We start from the raw sequence: 24990 nt of genomic DNA on the forward strand, positions 1-24990 counted from the left end.
CCAACTCTAAACAACTAGTGACAACAAATAAATGCAATAAAAAACTCAAAATCATTACAACAAAACGAACAAACGAACGTTACAAAAATAATAAATAAATAATTATTATAATTATAATATTTACTACAATTATAACGGTTGTTTTAAATAGTTGACGAGTTTTCGAAATAAAAATCGAAGATATTGAAAAAACAAAAACAACACAAGTGTTGTGCTGCTTTACGTGCATTATCGCTTTTGACAACGAACAAGTGAACAAATATTGCCCAACTCCATTTGCCGTTAACGCTAATCGGAAGCGCAATTAAATAGCTCAGCTCGTGGATTGCATAGTGAAAAATGTTTGCACATATAAAAAAGTGCAAAATAATAAAATAAAAAGGAAAAAACGAAAAGTGAGTAATAAACGCAAAAAATGCGCATGCCTTTTTCAAAAAATAATTGCATTTACGAAAAAAAAAAATTGGTAAACAATTATAAAAATTATTAAAAATTTTAATTGCATTTAAAAAAAAAATTTCGAAGAAAATTATAAAAAATTCCAAAAACTTAGTTAAAAATATATAATAACAAAATAAATTGCAATTAATTATAACGCGAAATGAAAAATTTAAAAGCATATTAAAAAAAATTGTGTTTTTTGCTTAAAAATAATGACAAAAACAGCTGGTCAATATTTTTTTAAATTTATTTTTGTTTAACTACAACAAAAACAAAAAGTGCTGCAAAACTGTGCCACGAATTAATAACAGCCTAAGTTTTATAATATTTTCTAAATCATTTTCAGTTTATGTTTTTTTAATTATCTAAAGCGCAGTGGCGTAGTTGTTGTAAACAAATAAGCAAAAATATACTGGTTTTGGTGCAAATAGTGCAAAGTGAGCAAAATTTTTTGCAACAACAACAATAATATAATAACGAATATACACAAGTGTCAGTCTGTTGACTTTTGCAGGTGCATGTGTGTGTCTGCTGTATTAATTATTAAAGGTGAGTTCAATTGTTGAGTAGATCATTTTGTTAAAGCCAATGGAAAATATATTTTTTTTTTTGTTAAAAACGATTTAAAGCTTATTTGTTTATTTAATATACCTATTATTTCGTAACAGCAGCTGTTTAGTAGGGTATTTTTTTGCATTTTCAGAGCAAATTTATTACAGTAATGTATATATTATTTATACGAACAAAAATTAGAACTTTTAACAAACATAAAGCCCACTGAGTTTTTATAATATTTTTAAACTTTGACGTGAGAACTTTTGATTGAAAATTAGGGAGTTTTTCTCGAAACTCTTATTTTAAGAACGGTACTCACAATTTATCAAGTTTTACTAGAGCGGTTTCCTTGAAATTTTTAGATAGTCGTTTTTATGAATTTGTCCATAAATATCTATAAACTTGTCTTGTTGAAATTCTCCATATACCCAAATTAAAATTTTTACTATTATTAAAAAATTCAAAATAGTCAAAAAAAGTGGCACAAAAGTTGTTTTTTTTTCCAGGTAGTCGCCATTTGGTTTCAGATTGCTAGGAGGATTGAAATCGTGGGACTTGCCAACTTTTTAAGAATCCTCACTTCATCATTCATGCTAATTTTTGAAATTTTTAATTTTCTAATTTTTTTATTTTTTTCTGTATTCTTGTAAAATTAGTAATTAATTAATAAAAAAATGGCAAGAGTAAATAATTTTTATTTAAATTACTGCAAAACCACTAGACCCTCATATTTCAAATATAAGACTCACTGATAATTTTGAGACATTATGGTTTGAAATAAGTCCAATTCAATTTCGTTATTACTATTTTACTCTACTCTTCTTCGCTCTATTTTTTTTCTTTCAAAGCTTTATTGGCAATATGCAAGTTTTTTAATAGGCGCAGAGAGACTTTGTGGCTCCATTAATTATTTATAATATTATAAATTTATAAAAAATTCAGTTCAATGCACCCAGCGACAGTTTCAAGTTTTTTGACCCACATTCACTATAGTTTGATATTGGATTATTTGGATATACTTGACTATCTAACTGGACAATAAGTTTGCTATGGTTTTTGCTGCATGCACATAAGAAAATCAATAAGGTTGCTATCAACAGTGTGAGTTAACCACGTAGTGAATCGTACTGGTCAGGCAATTGGTCAATAACTAGAGCATTTAGTTGCAGTCTTGGGTTTGGTTTTTATAAAAATGTGATAACTCAAGTCCTCAAAAAATATATAAATATAGTAAAAATAATAATAATAATAATAATAATAATAGGAATACCAGTAATATTAATAATAATAATAATATTAATAATAATAAAAATAATAATAATGATAATAAGAATTACAATAATAACAATAATAATAATAACAAAAATGGATACCACAAAAACTTACGGACTAGTTTGCCTATATAGAGGCAGACAGACGTGGCTAAATCAACTCAGTACGTCATGCTGATCATTTATATAGGGTCTGCGACGTTTCCTTCCAGGTTTTACAAAATACATTGCAAGGTTAATATACCCTGTTCAGCGTATAAAAACAGATATTTTGTTGAGAGAATTTTCGTTTGAAAATTACGGACTTCTTCCGATATGAAATCAAAATATGGTAAACGAATCATTTTAATTAAAAAAAAAATACGGTGTATTTCGGACATAAAAATTTTATTTTACCCCAAATTTCGTGACAGAAAAGAAAAATTGGTATAGTATAAAAAAAAACCAAAAAAATTGGTTATTTAAAACTTTCACATAATTTTTGAGATTATGTGAAAAAAGTGTTAACAAATAAGATATATATCTTTTTATTAGCAATTAATTTGCCATGTAACGTTTTTTCACTTTTACTTTTAGTTTTTCCGGCTAAACCATTTTTTACATTTGAAGCGGTCAACCCCCTTCTTTTTCACTTAACTACCTCATAACACCCAGAAAATAATTTTTCTTTAATTTTTGTTATTTTTTCATCTTTTTACCATTTTAAAAGTTTTCAGCACTGGTCTAAATTTAATATATTATTGCTTATTTTTATCGGCTAATGACTTTACCTCGAACAGTTCAAAGCTCTAGAGAAGTTATGTAGTGGCTTACTTTGTTTTGATACTGTCAAGTATCTTGCAATGAATTTGTAAATACACATATACATGCATATAACTGTACATTTCCCAAGTCATAACACGAAAATTGTTTCTACTCAATATTCATAAATTTAATTAATTCATGTCACGTTTTGTTTACGCTTTGAATCAATTGAAATGTTAATTAATAGCAAATTAACGCAACGCCATAATTTATAAGAATGACAACGAATGGTAATTGCCTAGTGAAGGGCAGGCTGCGCGCAACACAGAAATATAAAACTGTGTCTACATATTTATGAAAACAAATTTAGAGTTCATGCCGAAAATGCATTAGATTTCCATAAGTAAAGCTTAAGAACTGGGTTTTGTTACTAGAAAGCATTCGAAAATTAATGCCACTTAATAATACCCAATAATGTTTGTTGGCTTACTGTGCAGTGATGTCTCACACATTGCACCTGAAATATTTAAATCTGTAGCGCATATTTAAGCCATTTTTCGCACATTTTTAGAAAAATAGTGTGCTATAGTTTACTAATTTAATTTTATTTGACGCTTAGAACGGCTAAATATCAACTAGCATGCTCGCAAACAAAAGACTTAAGCAGCGAACCTGACTTGACCATCTGCTACATTCACCTACTTTTCATACATACACATACATATATACACATATGTATATATATATTGTATATTTATATCAGTCTTTATATATATATTATTTGTAATTTTGCTGACGCTCAAGTCGCGCTTCTTTAGACAAAACCAACTCCAAATTATGCATATAGAAAGCTAGCACACCGTAATAGTCAAAGTTTTAAATGAAGTGCTTGTGTGTTTATGTGTTTGCCTTATATTAACAAGTTTTTGCCAAATTTTGTAGCGTTTATTCTTTTGTTAGCCCACTCAGCGCTCCAAATTGCCAACCTCTTGTCGAAATTGTCTAATTTTTCCCGCCATTGATTGCCATTATGTTATTTGTGTGTTGCTTGTTGGTGCTGTTGTTGTTGTTCCTGTACTTATTGTCTTAACAACTCACTAGCTGCTGACGCTTCGTGCGCCTGCCTTATTTAGCATTTTTCCAAGCGACTATGCTTTTTGTGCACCCAGCTTTGTTTGACTGCGGATATGCGGCTGTGCGGTGTGTCTTCGATTTGTTCAACTTTTGTAGACCTTTGAATGAAAATGTTTCTGTTGTTGTTATTCGTTTGGGGCGCTAATTAAATTGTAGCGTTGAGCGAGTTAATTTTTCTCTTTTGATTTTTAATAAATCAATTTTTGGGGTTTCTTGTGGTACCTCATGAGTTTATTGATTTCTTAAGTGCTTGAAATTTTTGATCGATTTATTTATGAATAAAGCTCAGCGAAGCGAAATATATCCATCTTCTTGTTGTTTTAGTTCTTGTTGCTGTCTGTGCTGCGTATGTATGATGATTGAGCGTGTTTTGTAAAAGATTTATAATTAAACGCGTTTCGTTTTGACTCATTGCGGGAGAGTAGTGAGAAAAAATGTTGAACAAAACAAAAGCTTTCAACACAAATAAATACTTGGGTTCATCATTACTTTCACTGTCCACTTGAGGAAATCGATTGTTTTTGTTTTGTGTTTCAAATCCGTTGACCAGCCGAAACTGAAGATTAATAAAGTGAGGTGTTTGGTTGGAATTGAGATGAAATCTTGATTTTTGTGGTTTAAGAAGTGAAAGCAATATTTGCGGAACAAAAACTGACTTAGCTGATAAGGAAAAAAACTATAACAAATAAATCTGGTTTGGCAGAGTATAAAAGAAATTCACACAAACTTCTTTTAATGCAAATTATAAAAAGTTACATATGTATATATTGTACTTAGAACTTGGATTACATTTTGATTACCTAGCAGTAAAATTACGTTTCAATTATATAATACAATTTCAATTATAATCACTGCAGTTTAGAATTTAGAGTTCTGATTACACACTGATTACCTATTTAAATTTAATTACTGCAGTTCAAAATGTAAAGTTTAAAATATATTATTATTACCTAGCAAAAAAATTACATTCCAATAATATATATGATATATAACTACACACTGATTACCTAGCAATAAGATTACATTAGAATTATTATAATTACTGTAGTTTAGAATTTAGAATTTAGAATTCCATTTTAATTACCTAGTAATAAAATTAAGAACTTCGATTCCATTTTAACTACCTAGCAATAAAATTACATTCCACTTTTAATTACTGCAGTTAGAATTTACAGTTTTGACTACACAGTGATTACCTAGCAATAAAATTCAAATTATAATTATTGTATACAATTATAGTTACTGCAGTTCAGAATTTCGATTAAAATTTGATTCCTTAAAATTAAATTTACATTCCAATAATAATTACTGCAGTTTAGGATTTAGTGTTTCGATTATATTTTAATTACCTAGCAATACAAAAAAAAGCAATACAATTATAACTACTGCGGTTTAGAATTTAAAATTCCGATTACATTTTGATTACGTATAAATTTCCTTGAACAAAAGTTCCAATTACATTTTAATTACGTATAAATTCCCTGAAAAAAGAGTTCCGACTACATTTTGATTACCTATACATTTCCTTAAAAATTTATATACTATAGCTTTTGTAATCGTAATCATGAAAAATTTGAATACAAAAAAAAAAAACAAGATTTCAAAATACTCGTAACTATAAATAAATTTAGTGTTTCTCAATTGCCTAAAATTGCGAAAATTACAATGTTTTTAAATGCAAATAATATTTCATTTATCATTATTTCTGTAATGAGTGTAATGTATTGTAATCGTAATCTTTATTTTAATAATTAATAATACAATTACTATAATCATTAACATAAAAATATATAATTCCTTTCAAATTTCTGTCAACACCAATAAATTTCTCGCAATTACCTTAAATATGATTACAGATGATGATGATAACAAATAAATTTCATTCAGTTCCATCCATCATTCCTAAAATTTTTAAATTACTTTTGAATTACGTTTCAGTTAATAGCAATATAATTCATTCTAATTTAAATTTACGATTACTATTGCGATTACATTAATTGTAATCATTATTTCTTCAGTGTTACAAAGAAATTAATCGCAAATATTCTTTTATCTATGAACATAATATATTATAGTAAGTGTAATGGTAAAATTTTTTAGATTACAATTACAATTAAGGAAGGTAGCAGTATTGTCTAGATGTAATAATGACATAATCGTACCTATAGCATTCAATATGAGTACCTATAGCTTGATAGGTGTGCACCTGTATTTACTAGTAATTATTCTAATCAAGTCGTTATTCAAATCTGTATGTCAAATCTCAAGTGCCAATTTGTCTCGTCTTGAATCCCAAATCCATCAACTTTTACACAAACAGCCATTCAGTGTACTCGCCTACTGTTATTGCCTTCTTAAAAGCGATAACAGAATATTATGATAATTATATGTATTTTGTTGTTGTTGCTCTGCATACAAATGTGAACCGTTTTGTTAAACTTATCATGATTTCGCAGCAAAAAATATCACACGGGTTTCATTTGTGGTAACTTAATAGCATGGCTTGGTCAAATTAGACCGTCTGCGCGTCCTCAATTCGGCTACTGTTGATCATTGGCCGTTGGCATTCGGCTGACAGCTGCTAAGGCTCGATTAATTAATTAAAATCAGGTTGGGTAGTCCGCTTGGACAATATTAAAATGTATATATGCACACCTACACGCTTAAGGCAGTGTTCTTTGGCAGAATTTATGGAACTAATTCAAAATGAAAAGACTTCTTCATTAAAAATATACGATGGGGAGCAAAATAATGTGGTTTTTATGGCACTCACCTCTTAAAAAAAAAAATTTCAGAAAATTAAAAAAAAAAACAAATAAAAAAATTTCAAAAATAAAAAAAATTTTAAAGTAATAATTTCAGAAATAAAAAAAATTAAATAATAATATACTTAAAATCATTAGACATGACAACTTACGACAATGACAGAATTCGCTGTTAAATTATTTATTATACAGTGGTGTGAAAAATGTTTGGATAGGAAGATCACTAGTACAAATTTGGAGTATATACATATGTACAATTGAAAATACAAAACCAGGCAAATTTAAACATAAAGAGTTATATCTACTTGCAAGTCGGTAAAAACGTGTTTTTTTGTGAATTAATTTTTTCAAGAGGCATTTTATTTAATAAATTAATAAAAATAATGCACAATTAATGAATTTAATTTACTTAAATAATCGGCGCTTATTTTTGCAAAATCTGGGACTCACTTGATCCCGTAGCCGATCTGCAGGGGAACCTTTGAGAAAATTTGATTGGCGGTGAGGAAGATTTTTCGGCTTAAAACTAGCTCAATTCCAAAAACCGAAAAAAAATTTACTATATATATATATATACTATATATATGAATCGCAGGACTACTCAAAATTTTAATTTTTGACAAAATCCTATAAAAAAAAGTAGTTTTTGTTAACAAATTTTACATTTACCAGTAGCTTAAAAAATCAAAATTATAAACAAAAAAACTTAATTCCTTCGATTATTACTTGACAAATAAGTCTAAAATAATTTTAATCAGAGAAATTTATTTCATTGCCTCTGAAATTTCGTTTCGAGAAAAACGCGTTTAAAGTTTTGCGCACCGATTACATTAAGTCAAAAAACTCTTACAAATACGCACATATTTCCGAAACTATTTGCCAGTACAACTTCAAATTTGCAGAGAATTATCTCAAATATATGTACATTAGATATATATGCAAAAACAAAAATCGAATTTTTTTAAATTCATAAGTGGCTATAGTCCTTTAAATCTCCGTTTTCTCGCATTTTAAAAATGCGTTGAGCAGACGCTCTAGCGTGCAATGAGAGAGAGAGCATAAAGAGTCATGACTTGGTATAGTGGTTTTGTAGAGTGAGATAACAGAAAACAAAAATGGTTAAGAACAGAGAATTCGATAAAAATGAATTTGTTGCCAAGAACTTATAGCGATAGAAAAACTCTTACCAGCATGTATCTAACTATAGATTGCAATACCAGAAAAGTAATGATTACAAATATCTCACAATTATACACTGAACATAGATTTTAATCATTAATAGATCATCATTATTATTTTCGTTGCAGTCAAACTATATGTCTAATTGGCGCGCGAACGATATCTTTACGAATATTCGACGAGTTACTCACTTTTTAACAAACGCTGTTTCTAGTGCAAATATCGCCTATTTGACACTCAAATATTAAGCGCAGAAATTTTGAAAAATGGCTACCTTGCTTTGTCATTGCTAATTACAGCGGAAAACCATTAGCGTCTATTAGTTTTAGTTTGAAAGTTGAAATAAGCCGCAGGCAAAACTCATCGGTCTAAGTCTAAGTTGCGGCGACCTTCAAAGCTATTGCTATTTATTTGTGCAAATATGCGACAATATTTATTTACGCACACACGTACACAAAAACACATAGATGGCGACAGCTTCAAAAATAAAATTTTTTTTAAATTTTTTCTGCTTTTTTTTTTTAAAGAATTTTTACTATAAAAATAATCCGCACATAAATTTGTGCTTTTTCGTTTCTAATTTGATTTAAGTATGATACGATAAACTAAATTTAAATAAAATATTAGATGATATTGCTATCTATTAGATGCTATATTCTAGCGCTATTAAACTACTACTAGACAACGTGTTTATTTTAGTCTTTCGTCAATTAGCAATTCAAATGCGGTGGCACGATTTTAAACCATTTTGCGAATTCTGCGCCGTACCACGCTCAACGAGTCACACATGTGTGCCGCATACACACACCGTTACACTGAAATCTTGGAAGAAATTTTATTTGCTTAGAGCTTAGTGTTCTTTGGTGAATTCCTTCATTTATTAATCTATTTTGGTTAATTAGTTTTCTTAATTACATTAATATGCGCGAATTGAGTTTTGAAAGTTTTCAAAATTATTGCCGTATTTCAAGGAATTTGATTATGTAATGCAGTGGAAATAGAATTTTCGATGTAATTTAAATATTTTTGATTGTCAAACTTATTGCAAAATATAAAACCTTTGAAGAGGCTTAAATTTAAACATATTTTGATATAAAAATAGTTGCCACCTATGCAGCTTTAAAAGTAAAACTAAAAATATTATAAAATGTGAGCAAAAATTGTTTATATAAACTGCCGAAAATAATCGGGTAGCAATGAGCTTTGACTACCCATAATTATTTTGTAATTTTTCAGTAGAGTTGCCACTTATCGAAAAAATAATAAAATTGAGCTAAACAAAGAATTGATTACCAAGCAGAAAACCTTCGGAATGGCTTCAATTTAAACATATTTTTAAATAGTGTTGCCACCTATTTAACTGTAAAATTAAAACTAAAATTAAAAAAAAAATACATAAAAAGTTTTTACAAAAGACTTTCGGAAAAATTCAAGTAGTATTCAACTTCGACAAATGTTCGATTAGAGTTGCCACTTACAAAAAGAAATTAATTTGAAATAAACAAAGAAATGGTTGCTTAGGGTATACTTTTATTTATATATATTATTATATTATAATTTATCAGTAGAGTTTCCACTTAACGATAAAATAATATAACTGAAGTAAACAAGAAAATATGTTTGCTAAGGAAGAGGTCTTTTTTGTTTGTATACATTTTTGAGTAGAGTTGCCACACACATTATCATTTTAGTGGCGAATCGAAAAACGAACTGTCCTAAATGAAATAGACTAGCTAAGCTAAATAAATAATAAAAAAAAATTAATTGTCATAATCTCATATATCGAGTTCTACGGCAAAAATTTGTTTTTATTTTTGATATTAAGTTTTATAGCTTCATGATTTGCATGAATATGAAAAAATCTATTTAATGTGCTTTAATGTGTTCGCCTGCATATAAATCACTTAATTTATAGCGCTGCATTTAAACTTTATTAGGTAATTATGCAGTTTATGGACAAGTCTTATCTAATTTTTTAAATTAATCTAAGATTTCGCTTCGTCGGTGTTAATATACAATCGTTGCAAGCAATTTTAAGGTGCCTGAAGCTTAGCCAGATATTAAATGAGTAGAGTGGTAGATAATGCAGCTTCAAAATAAGTATTATTTAATTTCATAACTATAACAACAACTCTATAATTCTGACGAAGCCATTATTGTAGTTCGTTGCGCTGTATGTACTCGTCTTTTTGTGTTAAGTTCGCCAAGCTCGCTGCCTTAAACTGTGTTAACTGCTGCTCGTCGACTGACTGGCTCGCCTTGCTGAAGGTTGACATTGATTTTTAATTTACTCTGATTTTATTTTGTTTACTTTTGAGGAAGTGCGTTGCCACGCTTTACTTATTATATTTTATTTTATTTATGTTTTTTATATTTCCTTAATGGCTTTGCAATTAATTTCGATTGTTTTTGTACTTTTTGTCTCATTTTTCACATAATTTCTTTGTTGATATGGTATACAAAACATCAGAAGTGAACTTGTGGAACAGTTAAAGACTGCGCGTGTTTTTTTTATGACAAATTTGTTTGAAATGCATTTCAACCGACACAAACACATCCACGAACTGACTCACATAGTTATTTAGAGTTATTTATGTGCAAATCATCGACCAAATTGTATACATAAATTGAACTTGGCACTTTTTGAAACTCATTTCACGTCACTATTTTTTTTGACCATTTTTTTTAACATATTCGTGCTCGTATATACGTATTACTCGTTGTTATTGTTGGCCGTCTCATTGTAGGTGTCTTGTATGTGAGTGTTGCGTGCCTCTCGAGTATCGAATGACATTTTAACGGCTCATTAGTTTTGCGCAAAAACGGTACACTTAAACTTGAACTTGAAAGAGCACACATAAGCGACTCACTTAGGCTTGAATGATACTTATATGGGCACTCTATTTAGTTTGAGATTTACAACATACTGTTCATCCACGTGTTTAATTTAATAGTGCTGCTAAAATTTTGCTCACAAATGTACCGAAAAAATGCCTTTGATTGAAATTGTATACGCTGAGAATTGCATTGTTCGTAATTCTAGAAAAAGTTGGGTTATTGCGTAATGCAGTTAAAATAAAGCACAGTGGAGATTTTTTTCTCCTTACTATGGTAAGGGTAATGTAATATGGTATTCGTGTATACTCATAATTATTAAACGAGTAACATTAGTGTTGAATATATAGTATCTTCTGACGCCTCTAGCGATCTACAATTTTTTGATGCTCTTAAGAGCTTACTTCAAAAACTTTTCATTCTCTTAAGATGTTTCGACAAACGTCTCATGGTTCTGCAAAATTCACTTCCGAGTTTTGTACAAGTTTCACCCTTCGTTATATGTATTTTGTTTTGCCTAAAGTGTTTAAGCAATACAAGATCTATATTATATAGTATGGTATAAGACAATATCCGCACATGTCTTACGGCCTGACTAAATCCTGCGCTTCAAAAGAGTTTTGGAGCTTATTCTTAAATTCTACTATGCTCTCGGATCATTGCTTTGAGTAAGTTTTATAACTAAATAGTCTCTAGCCCAAGACTGGTAGAAGGATTGAAGTTCAACATCTACTGAAGATCCTCAAAGAATTAACATTGCGTGATTATATCCTCAACGTAGTATTTTAAGTTAGCCACGAAGTTTGTAAGACCTAGAAGGAAACGTCGGATACTCCACAAAGTATATACATATATATAATATATCAGTTTTGAGATTTAGATCAGAAACTTTGCATACGTTCTTTTCGCTCCAAGAAGCCATTCATTTGTCGGAACCGCCGATATCGAACCACTAGAGCAAATTGACCTATCAAAATCAAGACTAAGATTTTTTTATACCCTTTCATACTAGAGGAGATGCAGCTGTGAAGAGTATTATAACTAGCTTCGGTGTAGCCGAAATTAACGTTAAGAAACATTTCTTGTTGACCCTTTAAAAGTAAATAATCGTCTATTGCAACGCTGTAGTGTTTAACTGTTGTTATCGCAAATATACAATTATTTATTTATTTACTTACGACTTGGTTTAATTGTTCTGCGAACACGATTTGTCAATTGAGTGCGGTGAATCGTTGCTCAAACTCGAATTATTGTGTTCTTTTTCCACAAAATAATGTTCGCTTTAATGTTTTGCGACAGCCTTTAGCGATTATTCGTAATCGTCAATTGCTTTTTAAGTGACCGCTTATAATATGAATACTAAGTACCCAGCTACCATGCTTAGTGTCGTCTATACCTTTGGGTGAAATAGTGAGTTTAAGCGGAATCATTCTGATAATTGAAGTGCGAAGAATTCTAGGAAGCTATGTATGCATAGTAAAGCGACCGAGCGGAATGTTTAGTGGCGTAATCATAAAATAAATATTTATCGATTATCGAGTGCGAAAGCGTAGTTTTATTTGACTTAAGAGACTTGAGTCACAAACAGCCACTATTGTGTCTACTTGTAGTTCATTTATTGTTAATAGCTAAATATTTCTTTGGAATTTCGCTGTGTTATGATATGAGGGATTTATATTAAACGATTCAGTTGGGTGGTACCTAAACCGGAAATGCTGCAATAAATTCTAATTAAAGCGGCTGAGGCTTTCCCATCTGCGTTGGAAAGTCATATCATTGTTCAACACTCAGTCCATTTGATGTCGATGTACAGTTTATAAGGTAATGAAGGGTTGTCCGCAATGATATTTTCTTAGAAGCAATTCAAGTGTTCAAGCAGCATTTCTGACATGCAAAATCGTCTTTCAAGGTCTCTAAGCCTCAACTCACCAATTCTGTTGCTTTTGAATGTATTCTGCTGCTTTTAAATATATTGAACAAATTCCAAAGTTTCTGCTATTTGGCAACAATCATCATCGAGTAATGCTTCCAGTTCCTGAACTTCAAACTTTTTAGGCCTTAAGTTGATTTGAGAAATTTTTAAAGGTTTCCACAGTAAATTCCTAAATTTGAATATTCTAAATGTTTTGATAAAGCTACTATAATTCAAGCTCACTTCAAATAAGGTTAAATCGCATATGCTCGAAAGACACCTTGGTCAATTCCGATAACTTAGAGATGACTGCCATGAGTATTTTGTATGCCATTTCTCTTTATTAACGAGCTACACACGAAACTCTAAAATTCAGGGGTAGCAATTAGTAAACTTTTAAAAGAGTAGGAGTATTTCTAACTTCATGGAGCTTTTCATAAAAGCTTATAAATCGGTGGTGGTTTAAAATTTAATATAAACTTGGATAAGGTCGGTTGGTATGTTCTACTCTAATCGCTTAGAAAATATTTCTTTTGATTCTATAAATCAAAATAAATTTATTTATATTTTTGATAGTGTCACGTCCTTAGCCGCACGATTATTTGTAATGCGTGAAATGTTTAATTCATTAAAACACCAAAATTATTTTGCACATCCACTCTGTAGCGCCTGTTTAATTTTTTTTCGTTGTAAGTCGTCAGCCTTTGGCGGGGTCAAACTCCAATTTTGGTTATTTAATGTTAATACGCGCATGTCGTTGGCCTTGCCTGACCACACAATTTTAGCATTTTATTGCGATTTAAGTGCTTCAATTTCATATTAATATCTGCAGCCTTAAAAGGAGCTTATAAGTGTTATCTCCGATTGCTGACTTTAATGTAGAAAAAAAATATAAGGGAAAATATCGCAAAATATTTTTTTCTTTCAATTCAAGCGCTCTTGTCGAGTGGATTGAGAAGTTTCCGAAACTTTAAGTGACCCAACTGGAAATTTAATCAATATGTTCGGTAAAGTAATCTTGTCTGCTAGTTTAAATAGTTTTTTTTTTCAACCGTTCAATACGAGGGTTGAAAAAATGTCGAATTAATTTATTAGGAAGTTATGCATACTTTTAGGGAATTAATATTATTTTTTGCAATCATTTTAATTGGTTAGCTAGTTAAATTTTTAGAGCGGGATATTTAACTTCGGGAGAGGTATAGAGGAACAAATATAGAAACTTTGACTCTTTCTGAGAGATGAGTGATATTTTACTTCGGGAGAGGTTTTGAGAAAGAAATGTAAAAACTTTGACTCTCTCTAAGAGTTGAGGGATATTTGACTATGGGAGTGGTATTGAGGAAGAAATTTAGAAACTCTGACTCTTTCTGAGAGATGAGGGATATTCGACTTCGGCAGGGGTAGTTAGTAACAAATAGAGAAACTTTGACTTTTTCTGAGAGATGAGTGATATTTGAATTCGAGAAAGGTATTGAGGAAGAAATATATATATATAGGTAAGAGTTGAGGGATATTTGACTATGGGAGTGGTATTGAGTAAGAAATTTAGAAACTCTGACTCTTTATGAGAGATGAGGGATATTAGACTTTGGCAGAGGTATTGAGTAAGAAATTTAGAAACTCTGACTCTTTCTGAGAGATGAGTGATATTTGACTTCGAGAGAGGTTTTGAGAAAGAAATGTAAAAACTTTGACTCTCTCTAAGAGTTGAGGGATATTTGACTATGGGAGTGGTATTGAGTAAGAAATTTAGAAACTCTGACTCTTTATGAGAGATGAGGGATATTAGACTTTGGCAGAGGTATTGAGTAAGAAATTTAGAAACTCTGACTCTTTCTGAGAGATGAGTGATATTTCATTTCGGGAAAGGTATTGAGGAACAAATATAGAAACTTTTACTCTTTCTGAGAGATTGGAGTTGAGACCTTGTTAAGCATATTCGAATCACATATGTTTATGCGCCTAATTTTAAGCAAAATGCCTTTTATGTTTGACTTAAATTCCCAACGTTAAAACATATGCATTTTATATACAAAATATTTTCCACAGGGGCATTAAAGTTTGCTTATGTACATATACATATATAATCGTTTTGCATCGATATGTGGCCTCAACTGCACTGCATTTTCGTTTTTAATGAGCCACAAATTTGGGCATTTTTCGTACAATTTGGCTGTCTGGCTGTCCCCTGTGAAAAAGGTCAGCCAAACTTGAATCGCAAAAAGCCGAATCTCCGCCAACAACAAACTGAGCAGCTTTGCGACTGATGTCGGTCGAGCAGTCGACCTAATTGTCTGTCTCCTGATTCAAACAGTTTGATCCTTAAATAGCCACTGCGGCTGACATCATTGCCAGAAACGCGCTGCTGTGTTGATGTGTGTGTGCGAAGGGAGTATTTCTTTGCTGTGTGTGAAGTGGCAACACACCCAGGTTCAAGGTTATGCATTGTGCATATACATTTCGGCAAAAGTGTAGGATAATGATTTTCAAAAAATATTTATTTGTTGCCTTTTCTACGCTTTTGTGCTGCTAACTTCTATGTTGCGATTGCATTTGATTTTACTATACCTTGAACAGGATGTATTAAGCTCGCCTGTACTGAACTATTCCCTCAGTTTTTGAGATATGGATCTAAAACACGCCCTTGTTTTCTAATAAGCTGCTCATTTGTCGGAACTGTTGTTATCGGACGACTATAGCATACAGCTGCCATGCAAACTGATCGATGAAACTCAAGTCCTTGTATGGAAAGTTTTTTTATTTGACAAGATATCTTCAAGAAATTCGCTACAGCCTATTTTCCAAAACAAGGCTACAATCTACGAAGAAATTATTTAGATCGGACTACTATAGCATATAGCTGCCATACAAATTGACCGATCAAAATCAAAAGAAAGATTTTTATATACCTTTTTATGCTATAAGAAATGCACCTGTGATGGGTATTATAGTTTTCGTGCAGCCGAAGTAAACGTTTTCTCTGTTTTTTTTTTAGTTCAATTGTTGTTGTTGCTTTTCTTCGCTTTTTGAGGCGGCACATGCAGTGTGTGGAAGCAATGCAGTTTTCGCTGTTGTGAGTTATGTTTTCAACCTCTTCGGGAGCTGCCTGCATATCGGCTTACATATGTGTGTATGCATGTGTACATGTATGTATGTGCGTTTGTGCTTGTATGCAGCTGTTAATTTGTCGTAAATTTATTTCCATTCTAAGCGCATAAACCCATTTTAAACTTTATCGCTTTTAAAAAGCGCAAAACAAAAAGAAAAGTTCTAGCTCTGCTTACACACATACATACACATAGACATACGAGCACTCACATTTTGTTGAGAAATATATGAATATATTGAATTTCATGTCATAATGTAAATATATAAATTTAGTTGTACATTTACATGCAGTTGTACATTCGCTTCTACGCATGCGCCGAGTCGTAGGTACTTATATACTCGTACCAAAGTGTATATATATATATATATATATATATATGTAAGAACATGTGTTTATAAACAGTCACAGCCCAAGTTAAGCTATTTAATGTTTTTGTTTTAATGTAAATTGTAAGTAAGTACATATGTTTTTTTCAATTCTAAACTGCCTGTCATTCTTTTGCTTTATTTGCTTTTACAATTTTACTTTTGTTCGACCGCCTTTCCTTTTTAAGCAGCCAGCACATGTCGGAAGTGGACCGACTGCAAGGTCCAACATGCCAGTGGGTACAAGTGTGTCAGTCGCCAATGCGCCTCTGGACAAATTTGGTCAGCGCAGTCGAAGTCGTAGGCCATACCTACGCGCATGCGCAAATACACACACCTTTACATATGCCCCTGTCATTGACGTAGCTGTAATAAAAATACATAATTTTACAACTAAATTTACATAAAGATAAAATATATATTTTTAAATATTTTTTTTTTGCATAATTTAAATTTTATTGTTTGTTTGAATTATATGATGCTTGGCGATTCTTAACTAAAATTTTTGAAATATAAAGCGTCAGTGCTTTTCTAAGAAATATGTATAAAAACCTAGTGCGGAGGTGTGGTTACTATTTATAGCACTCAAATGCCATCGGAAATTTAATAGAATAAGCTTTTTTGTATCTGGTCTTACTTGTTTGCAGCAAACTATATTCATAGTTCAAGCCACACATGTAAACTTTATCAGACATCGAGTACTCTATGAGATTGACAAAAACATTTACTCTGATCAAAACTGACCCGGACTGACAAAAACAAAATTTTTTTTCATGTATTTTATTACATATCTTCTAATCGTCTTCAAAATAGGTTTCTGAGCCAATACAAGAAGGCCAACGCTTAATCTAATTTGCCATACACTTGCTATAGTCTTCAGAGACTTCAGCGAATTTCGGCTACTTATTGGCAGCGGCAAAGGTCTCATGATACACTATATAGGAGTTTTTTTTAGATACGACAACGAGCCGACGTTCTAAGCTATCCAAGTGAGATCGCTGTTAGGCGCGATCTCTTAACCTAACCTAACCTAACCTTTCGACGGCCCTCTATGCCTACCAATTAAATATTACTGAGAGCAAATGAAGAAATAACATAGCCTAATTAGTTTTGTGGTTGTATTTTTGTGCGGCTTGGCGAAAACTTCAATATTTCTTCCAACCAAACCAATAATTAATAACTCAACATAGAGATCAACAACAGCCGAGCGGCGAGTGTACCAAATTATACGCTGCAGAACTTCTAATTTCTTAACAAAAGTTGCGGGAATAAAGTGAAATGCTGCTAAACCGCCAAGAAGCCAATGGAATGGGTGTCTTTTATGGTCAAGCAAAAGCTTTATTGGCAATACAGCTTTTCAATAAAGTCATTAAATTGATAAATTGGCAGACGGTGTCGTGGCAACACAGACACACACACATGCACACCGAAATCAAAAAGGTGAAAGCAAACAACATTCTAACAGACTGAAATGTAGGTAGTATTCTGGAAATTTTTACCTGTGGCTTATCGCAATGTGCAACAATAGCGCTGGATGCGGTCACAACACAATATGAAGTATGTATGTCTATATATACTATATACAATGTCTATATAAATGTGTTTCTAAATAGAGAACCGTCTATCCGCTGCGGTATTTCGGTAGTGCGTACGTACCGCGGATGCGTGTTCCAATACATACTTGTATACTCTTACACATGTGAACTGTCTTCTACACAATTCGTCGCGGCATGTGGCGCATGCGCGATTGATGAATCGATCGCTCAAGCCGGTGATCGATACGCCGTTGAAGTACACATTAGATAGATTGCAGCTAATCGTGTTTGTTTTTTCACTCAACTTGGCCTAACACTTTTTTATAAAGCGCTTATTGTTGTTATTGTTAGGGAGTGACTTCTTAGAGCTGATGTGAGGAAAGTATGCGATAAACATAAATAGCAGCACATAATAACGAACGATAATGGCGTAGAACGACTTCTAATTAAATTTTACCAAGAACCGAAAATTTATGCACGATTTTTTTTTGGCTTGATAGAATTCAATTTAAAGTGATCTTCGGCTTCTTTCACTAATTAAGAGTGTGAAATATGTGTATGTTGTTTGATTTTGGGTTTGAATATGTAAAAGGTAAAAGTTTGTAAGTCGAGAGACGTTCAACTTTGTTGTTATGTCTAGTGTCATCGGAGGCTGAATGTGTATACAAAACAGCTTCTGAAAGCAGGTGTCTCAACTAAGATGGTCGATTGTTTTAAATCATATAAACTGGATTGCTGTAGATATTATTTCTAGTAGTTATTGCGTGTAGTGGTCTCTAGGTTAGTTTAAGTGAAGTTTCGGGATTCCACTTGAACAGTTGAAATACCGGTCCTATGTGATGTCAAACATTTTTCGGTATAGATCAGATGTTCATGTATCAACGAAGCTCTTTGAACCTTGCGCAAATGCAGTATATTTTTCTGTGAAAGTTGGATCTTCTCAAAGACTTATTTGCAGCTGAGCAAAAGTTGTAGGCGATGATGCAGTCTCCGAAAGCGTCTACTAAACACAATGAGGCTAGTTCTTTTCGTCATAACTATCTTAGTATTCGAATCATATAAAAATCCGAATAAATTTCGGTTCCTAGAAACAGTGGCAAATACGATCTCTGTTCGTTCGACAGCTAAGAATATTATTACTCTTCTTTGGCGCTACAACTGTGGCTTGGTCTGGGTCGAGAACACAAAACTTCGTCAGTTGCCTTTATCCTTTGCGCGATCACGCCAGTTGTACATCTCAAGTGTGGACAGGTTCCTATACATCTGGTTATTCTTTTGGTTGCGTCTGTGCCCTTGCTTCCATTATCCACCCATGAGTCTTCATCATGATGTTTGCTTCGCACATCGTCTTCCATGCCTACAACATGGCCTTAACTATATTCTTGTCGCTTTAGAGCTCATACAGTTCGTGGTTTCATCTTCTTCGGTACCCTTAGCTCATGCGGACAGATCCAAAGATCTGTCGGAGAGCAGTTACCTCGGATGCTCCAAGTGATAGTTGTGCTCAATATCACACTCGCATAAACGTACGAATTTCGCACGGATTAATGATTTTATATCGGGTTTTTATGTAATTTGTTATTGCTCACGTCTCGAAAAAGAATACCCTTCAATAATCACTTCGGTTAAGGAACGAATTAGTGGCGGCTAGCGTATTGATTAGCGACTTGTCAAAAGTTTAGGCCGAAAAATTCAATAACAAAATTAAGTTAATTGGCGCATCGAATGCTATGAGTCTATGTAAATAGAAACTTCGACCTCACCAATTCCGCAGTCATGCATTAAGTAAGCGCCTGCCGGTATTTCACTTGCAGCGTAACTAATCGTGGGAATATCTTCAAAGCACTGCTAAATAAATTAAAAATTAATTTTATATATGTACATATAATGATCATACAACAACAACAAAAGTACAACTAGTGTACAAATAATTATTTACATGTGTTTTTTCTACTAATAACTATGTACAACAACAATATTATAAAACCACTCTATGTTGTTGTTGCTATTTGTAATTCACCCATTATTGAGCTGTAATCAATTTAAGTGTCTCACATCTGCCCTGCTGCTTCAGCAACAAACAATTTTCGGCATTCCCGGTTTTCTCTCGCTAAGCAGCTTTTAGTCGCTTCTTCTTCAGTCGTCAGTTTGGCGAATTCGTGTCGATCGTTAGCATTATGATTGATTGTTGTGAGTGGATCAATTTTTTTTTTTTCAAATTCAATTACCACTTTTCAAATTATGACTGCACTCCGCTTTACAACGTTTTCATAATTAATTTTAATGTTATTGGCCTGGCTGCAGCCAGTCAGTTCTACGCTTTGAAGCGTTTTGGTAGCTGAACATTTTCAATTTCATGTTTTATTCACAATTTGAAGCGCTTTTTTTGCGGGCGAAAAATAAAAAAGTGTAGGATTTTGAACATCCATTTGACGTTTATTTTGCACAATTTATTGCTGATATTTCTTTCTTTCACCATTTGACCCCGTTTGCGTTGGTTTGAGTACTGCTGTGGTGAAATAGTTGCATGTTTCCGGTTTCATGCTATAGTGTTTCCGATCTGAACAATATGTTCGAGGATTATAGCGTGGTCGTGGATAATAATCTGTGTCATACTTCGTGAAGATATCTTTTCAAATAAAAACTTTGAGTCAGCTCCCCACACTGATCATTTCTAAATATACTTTACGGGTTCTTCGATGCTTAGATCTAGGCGCTGCAAACTTCTCGGTAAATTTAATATATCCTGTTCAAAGTATAAAATCAAACAAAGAAAGAAAAAATTCAGAAATCGTATCTGGACTCGTTTCCATTGTAGTCTGTCTGCCCTCTATGTTCGACGATTTCCTTATTGGATTTTAGTATCGAACTCAGAGCTCGTTCTTAACTTTGAGACATATTGTTACTAAAAAGTAGAAAGAAGGGTAAATACCTTTTTCACGGTTTAATTGAGAACAGTTTTGACTCAGTCGTAAGCCTTCATTTCTTTACAATTATTCTTAGGGTAATGTGGAGGAGGCTTCTAGTGGAAACATCTGGAAATTTTCAGCTCGATTGTTCAGCCTTCGCTTAACGGAGCTTGATGAGGTCTCCGATGTCATAATTTCGGGAGATCGAGCGAATTGCTTAGGATAAATATTAGCCGCTTCAACAAATTGGGATCAATCTAACATTTATGCGGAACTCTTGACTCATAATTATGAGCTTTCAATATCACAAAGAACATATGTTGTATGAGAAACTTTTGATTCATACGTGTGAGTTTTCGGTATGAAAAACAACCGGTGTTTTAACAGTCCAATTGAGAATCTCGTGACCTCTGACCTCACTCATTTTGTGATTTTTATGATTTCTCTGCTCTCAACATTGGTTAACTCCTTTTGATACCGACCGAAGAATTTTGATATTTAAAAAAGCGAAATGCCAAAGCTTTAGTTTTCATCGCTATTTACTTCTCTTAGTCTCAGTCTTTCAAGATATTAATCTGTAAAGACTGCCCGAATCTACTATAACCTGAAAAATCTTATGTGATAAGTTTCACTTATAAACTCTTTCAGTCTTTCTCACAACTATTTCACTAAGTCAGTTCTAACAATATCAATTTGCACTGCAAATAGTTTTGTTTTTGCTTCCAAGTCCAGCGTAGGCATCACTCCACAGAATTTTAGTGCTTACATATTTACATATACACCTTATAAGACTATTATAGATATGTAGATGTCTCACTTGTTATTTATTACATATTGTTTATTACCTATCATATATATTCCATATAAATACACATTCAAGTATGAATCTATTGCTTGACATTAGAAATGACATCACCAACCATCGCAGCCCACACATTGCTTTGCCGCCAACAGATGGAGTCAAGAACTGGCAATAATAACAAGAAATAGTTGAATGAAAGGCGTTCTTATACAAAAAAATATTCTAAGTTCTTATATGTAAAGAGACGAAAAATAAAAAGTGTGATTGACGACAACGACTGGGTTTTTTCTCACTAATCCAAATTGTCTGCTTTTTACGAATGTAGGAAAAACAGTGCTAAGTAGCAGCATATGAAATATAACTATTATATTAATTGGTGATTATAAATAAATTAAGTGACGAATTAATCAATTTGTGATTAAAATAAATATGACTTGTAATTTATCGTAAGAATTTGCTTTACTAATGGAGCTTTGTGTCTCAGTTTGCTATACAAATTAGCGACGAGAAACAAATTGAATAAACGATTAATTCATTAATTATGACTAATCGAAAGTATTTGTTGTTATTGATCTTAAGGAATCAAAGTCCTTTGACTTTTGTGTTATTTTCTGCTCAAACTAGTGTTGTGCTAAAGAATTGATCAACTAACTAATTAATTAATGACTAATTTAGAGAATGTTAATTTTTGATTAAACTACTATACGTTGCTTTGAGCGCTAACTAGTGTCCTGGCAAAGAACTGGTTAGTTAATTAACTACAATAATTAATTAATTACTGATTTAGAGTATTTTGAGTAATTATTCATAAAAGATTAATCAGTGATTAATCGAAAGTTTTTGATTTCATGGATCTATCCTTTACTTATATTTGATATAAATTATTTAAACGACTAACCGTTACTTTGAGTGCTACTTAGTGTCATGACAAAAAATTTATTAACTAACTAATTGGTTAGTGATTAATTCAAAGCATTTTGAGTAATTATTCATAAGGAATTAGTCATGTCATTAATCGAAGTCAATTGAGCTCATTGATCTTAAATGAGTAAACGTTTAAATGTTGCTTTGAGTGCTAACCAGTGCCTTGATGAAAAAATATATTAATTAACTAATAATTTAATTATTTATAAGGAATTAATCAGTGGTTTCGATTCAAATTGAAAAATAATATTGTCTTTTATTTTTATGGATGAATTTGAACAAAAAGTTTTTTTTCGAACTTTTCAATTACTTTTTCTAAGTCTAACTGCGTATTCTGCCTAGTGGTTTTCTGAAATAGAAGCTCTTAAGTTAATTAAAGACCATTTTTAGTATAAAGAGAAGATATGCAATTGTTAGGTGCAAAAACTTTGATTTCTCAACTTTGAAAGTGCTTAAAAAAATTATTATTTCGTTCAACGTAGGAAAATCATCAATTAAAATCGACTTTTAACCACGCTATCAGCCGTCTAAGTTAATTTAAGAAATAGACAATAAGCTGTATTTTAATTTTATTTCTTCAAGCAACTATTTGTAAACGATCATGTTCCGATGACTTATGACTTGAAGTCAATGAAATTATATGGTAAATGCAGAATTAGAAATTTAAAAAAAATACTCGTTAGTAATTGAAATTTATAGCTAAAGGACAAGTGTATAAAGTAATAGAAGAAACTATTATTTAAAATTCACTGCACATCTGAAACGCTTAGTTTTGCCTTGATGCGAGTGCAGCACGGTCATAAAATGAATTAAAAATGTGATTACACCCACACAAAGCAACTCGCTTAAGCATTATTGAGCTTTTTTAGTTTTGAGCGTGTAAGTATGTCGTAGTGTTTCCCAAAATGTTTTTGTGTGATTTTTTTGTAAGAAGCAATGGAGTCTAAAGTTCACTTCGTTCTGTGTTTAGATATTATGGTACTCGCAACATATGGAATAAAATACTTAGCTGCAAGCGTAGATATATTAAAAATCATGAGATGTTTCAACATGAGAAAAAAAAAACTAATGCAATAAGAAAAAATTTCATCGCGAAATATATATTTTAAGTTTATCTACCAACTCATCTAGGGCTCAAGACTTTGCCCTGCCAAGTTTGAAAAGTTTGGAGTGCTATTTCTTAACACTCGTAGATGTTATCTCTCTGATGCCGATGAAAAAATTTTTACATATAAAACTAATATTTTAATAAATAGAAGTCGCTGCAAAATATTTGAAAATACGTTAATTCGGAGAACACAAAACAGTCAGATCGTTGGCGCTGTTTTGTATAAAGATTTCTATAAGAAATATTTAATTAAATTCTCTAGTTATCGTATGTAGAACATATATTTATTAGACCAAAAATATATTTTGTTTTTTCTTAAAATTTTTTAAAAACAAAATTTCTGCGGGTACGTTAATAAAATCTGTGGTACCGAAAAATATTTGTTTTTAGTCAGTGCATCACACGGATGGTGTTGAACAAAAGCCTTACTTTTTGGTGGCTGTTTGTAAAATTTGAAATAAATTAGTAAAGAAACATTGCAAACTGAAGGTGTTTATCAAAAATATTTTTTGATAGGGTTGCCACCAATTAAAACTATTTTATGCAATAAAATTATTATGATATACAAATTATGAGTAATAAACTGCAGCAATTTTATAGTTAAAATTTTTTTGAGCCGCGTTGCCAACTGTTTACAACATTTTATTTATTTAAAGTCATAAAAAAAAAATCTTAAACTATGCGTAACAAGTACTGTAAAAGAGATATTTTCGACTATGACTGTCACTTAAAAAAACAAACAAATCAATTCAATCTGGCAATGTTTGTAACAAATGAAAGTCTTATGAGAAATTAGATGCAATAGATATACAAGTATTTTAAATATACTCAACTTAAGTTTGCTATGCTATGTTTTAAAAACAAAAAATATTTTCATACAAATTCCAAAAATATTTATGTAGTTTATATTTATTATATTAATTATTTTTTATTAAATCTTTCAAAATAAGTACTTTCAAGCAGCCATACTAACACTCTGTGCATTCGCATAGTTTGGCAACCACTGACTTATAAATACAAAGCAAGGCAATACAAGTGGGTAGTGCTGTAATTGCAGTCAATATTTTTTATTGAATTCTTGACGATCTTCGTTCGTTCTCGATAGTTGCGCTGCCTGACATATTCAAATAGCACTTCCAACTATCATAACTTATTTCAAGCAATAAATAAATGCGCGCTGCTGTTGGCCGTTGGCTGTCACAGTTGCTTTATGTGGTGTTAAAAATAAAATGCTGCACAACAGCAACAACAACAATAACACTATTATAGCAGAAGATATTTAAATTTAGCATAGCATGGAAATAATTTCGAAACTCAATTGCGGGCAGCAAAAATGATTTCGAAACGCAATGTCATAAATATCATAAATAAAATATGCTTTAGAATAATGGAAAACAAATGA

At 31.6% G+C, this 24990-nt stretch overlaps 1 protein-coding gene across 1 annotated transcript in view; it reads left to right on the forward strand.

Annotated features, from left to right (window-relative positions):
- The first annotated feature begins 694 nt into the window (after positions 1-694).
- blo (bloated) overlaps positions 695-24990 on the forward strand; it is a 134884-nt gene continuing 110588 nt past the window's right edge. The window contains exon 1 of the mRNA XM_036374998.2: positions 695-990. The gene's annotated coding sequence lies outside the window, so the exon portion shown is untranslated. The remainder of the gene's footprint in view (positions 991-24990) is intronic.

The sequence above is a fragment of the Bactrocera oleae genome, chromosome 4 (assembly GCF_042242935.1).
Source record: "Bactrocera oleae isolate idBacOlea1 chromosome 4, idBacOlea1, whole genome shotgun sequence".
Lineage (NCBI taxonomy): Eukaryota > Metazoa > Arthropoda > Insecta > Diptera > Tephritidae > Bactrocera > Bactrocera oleae.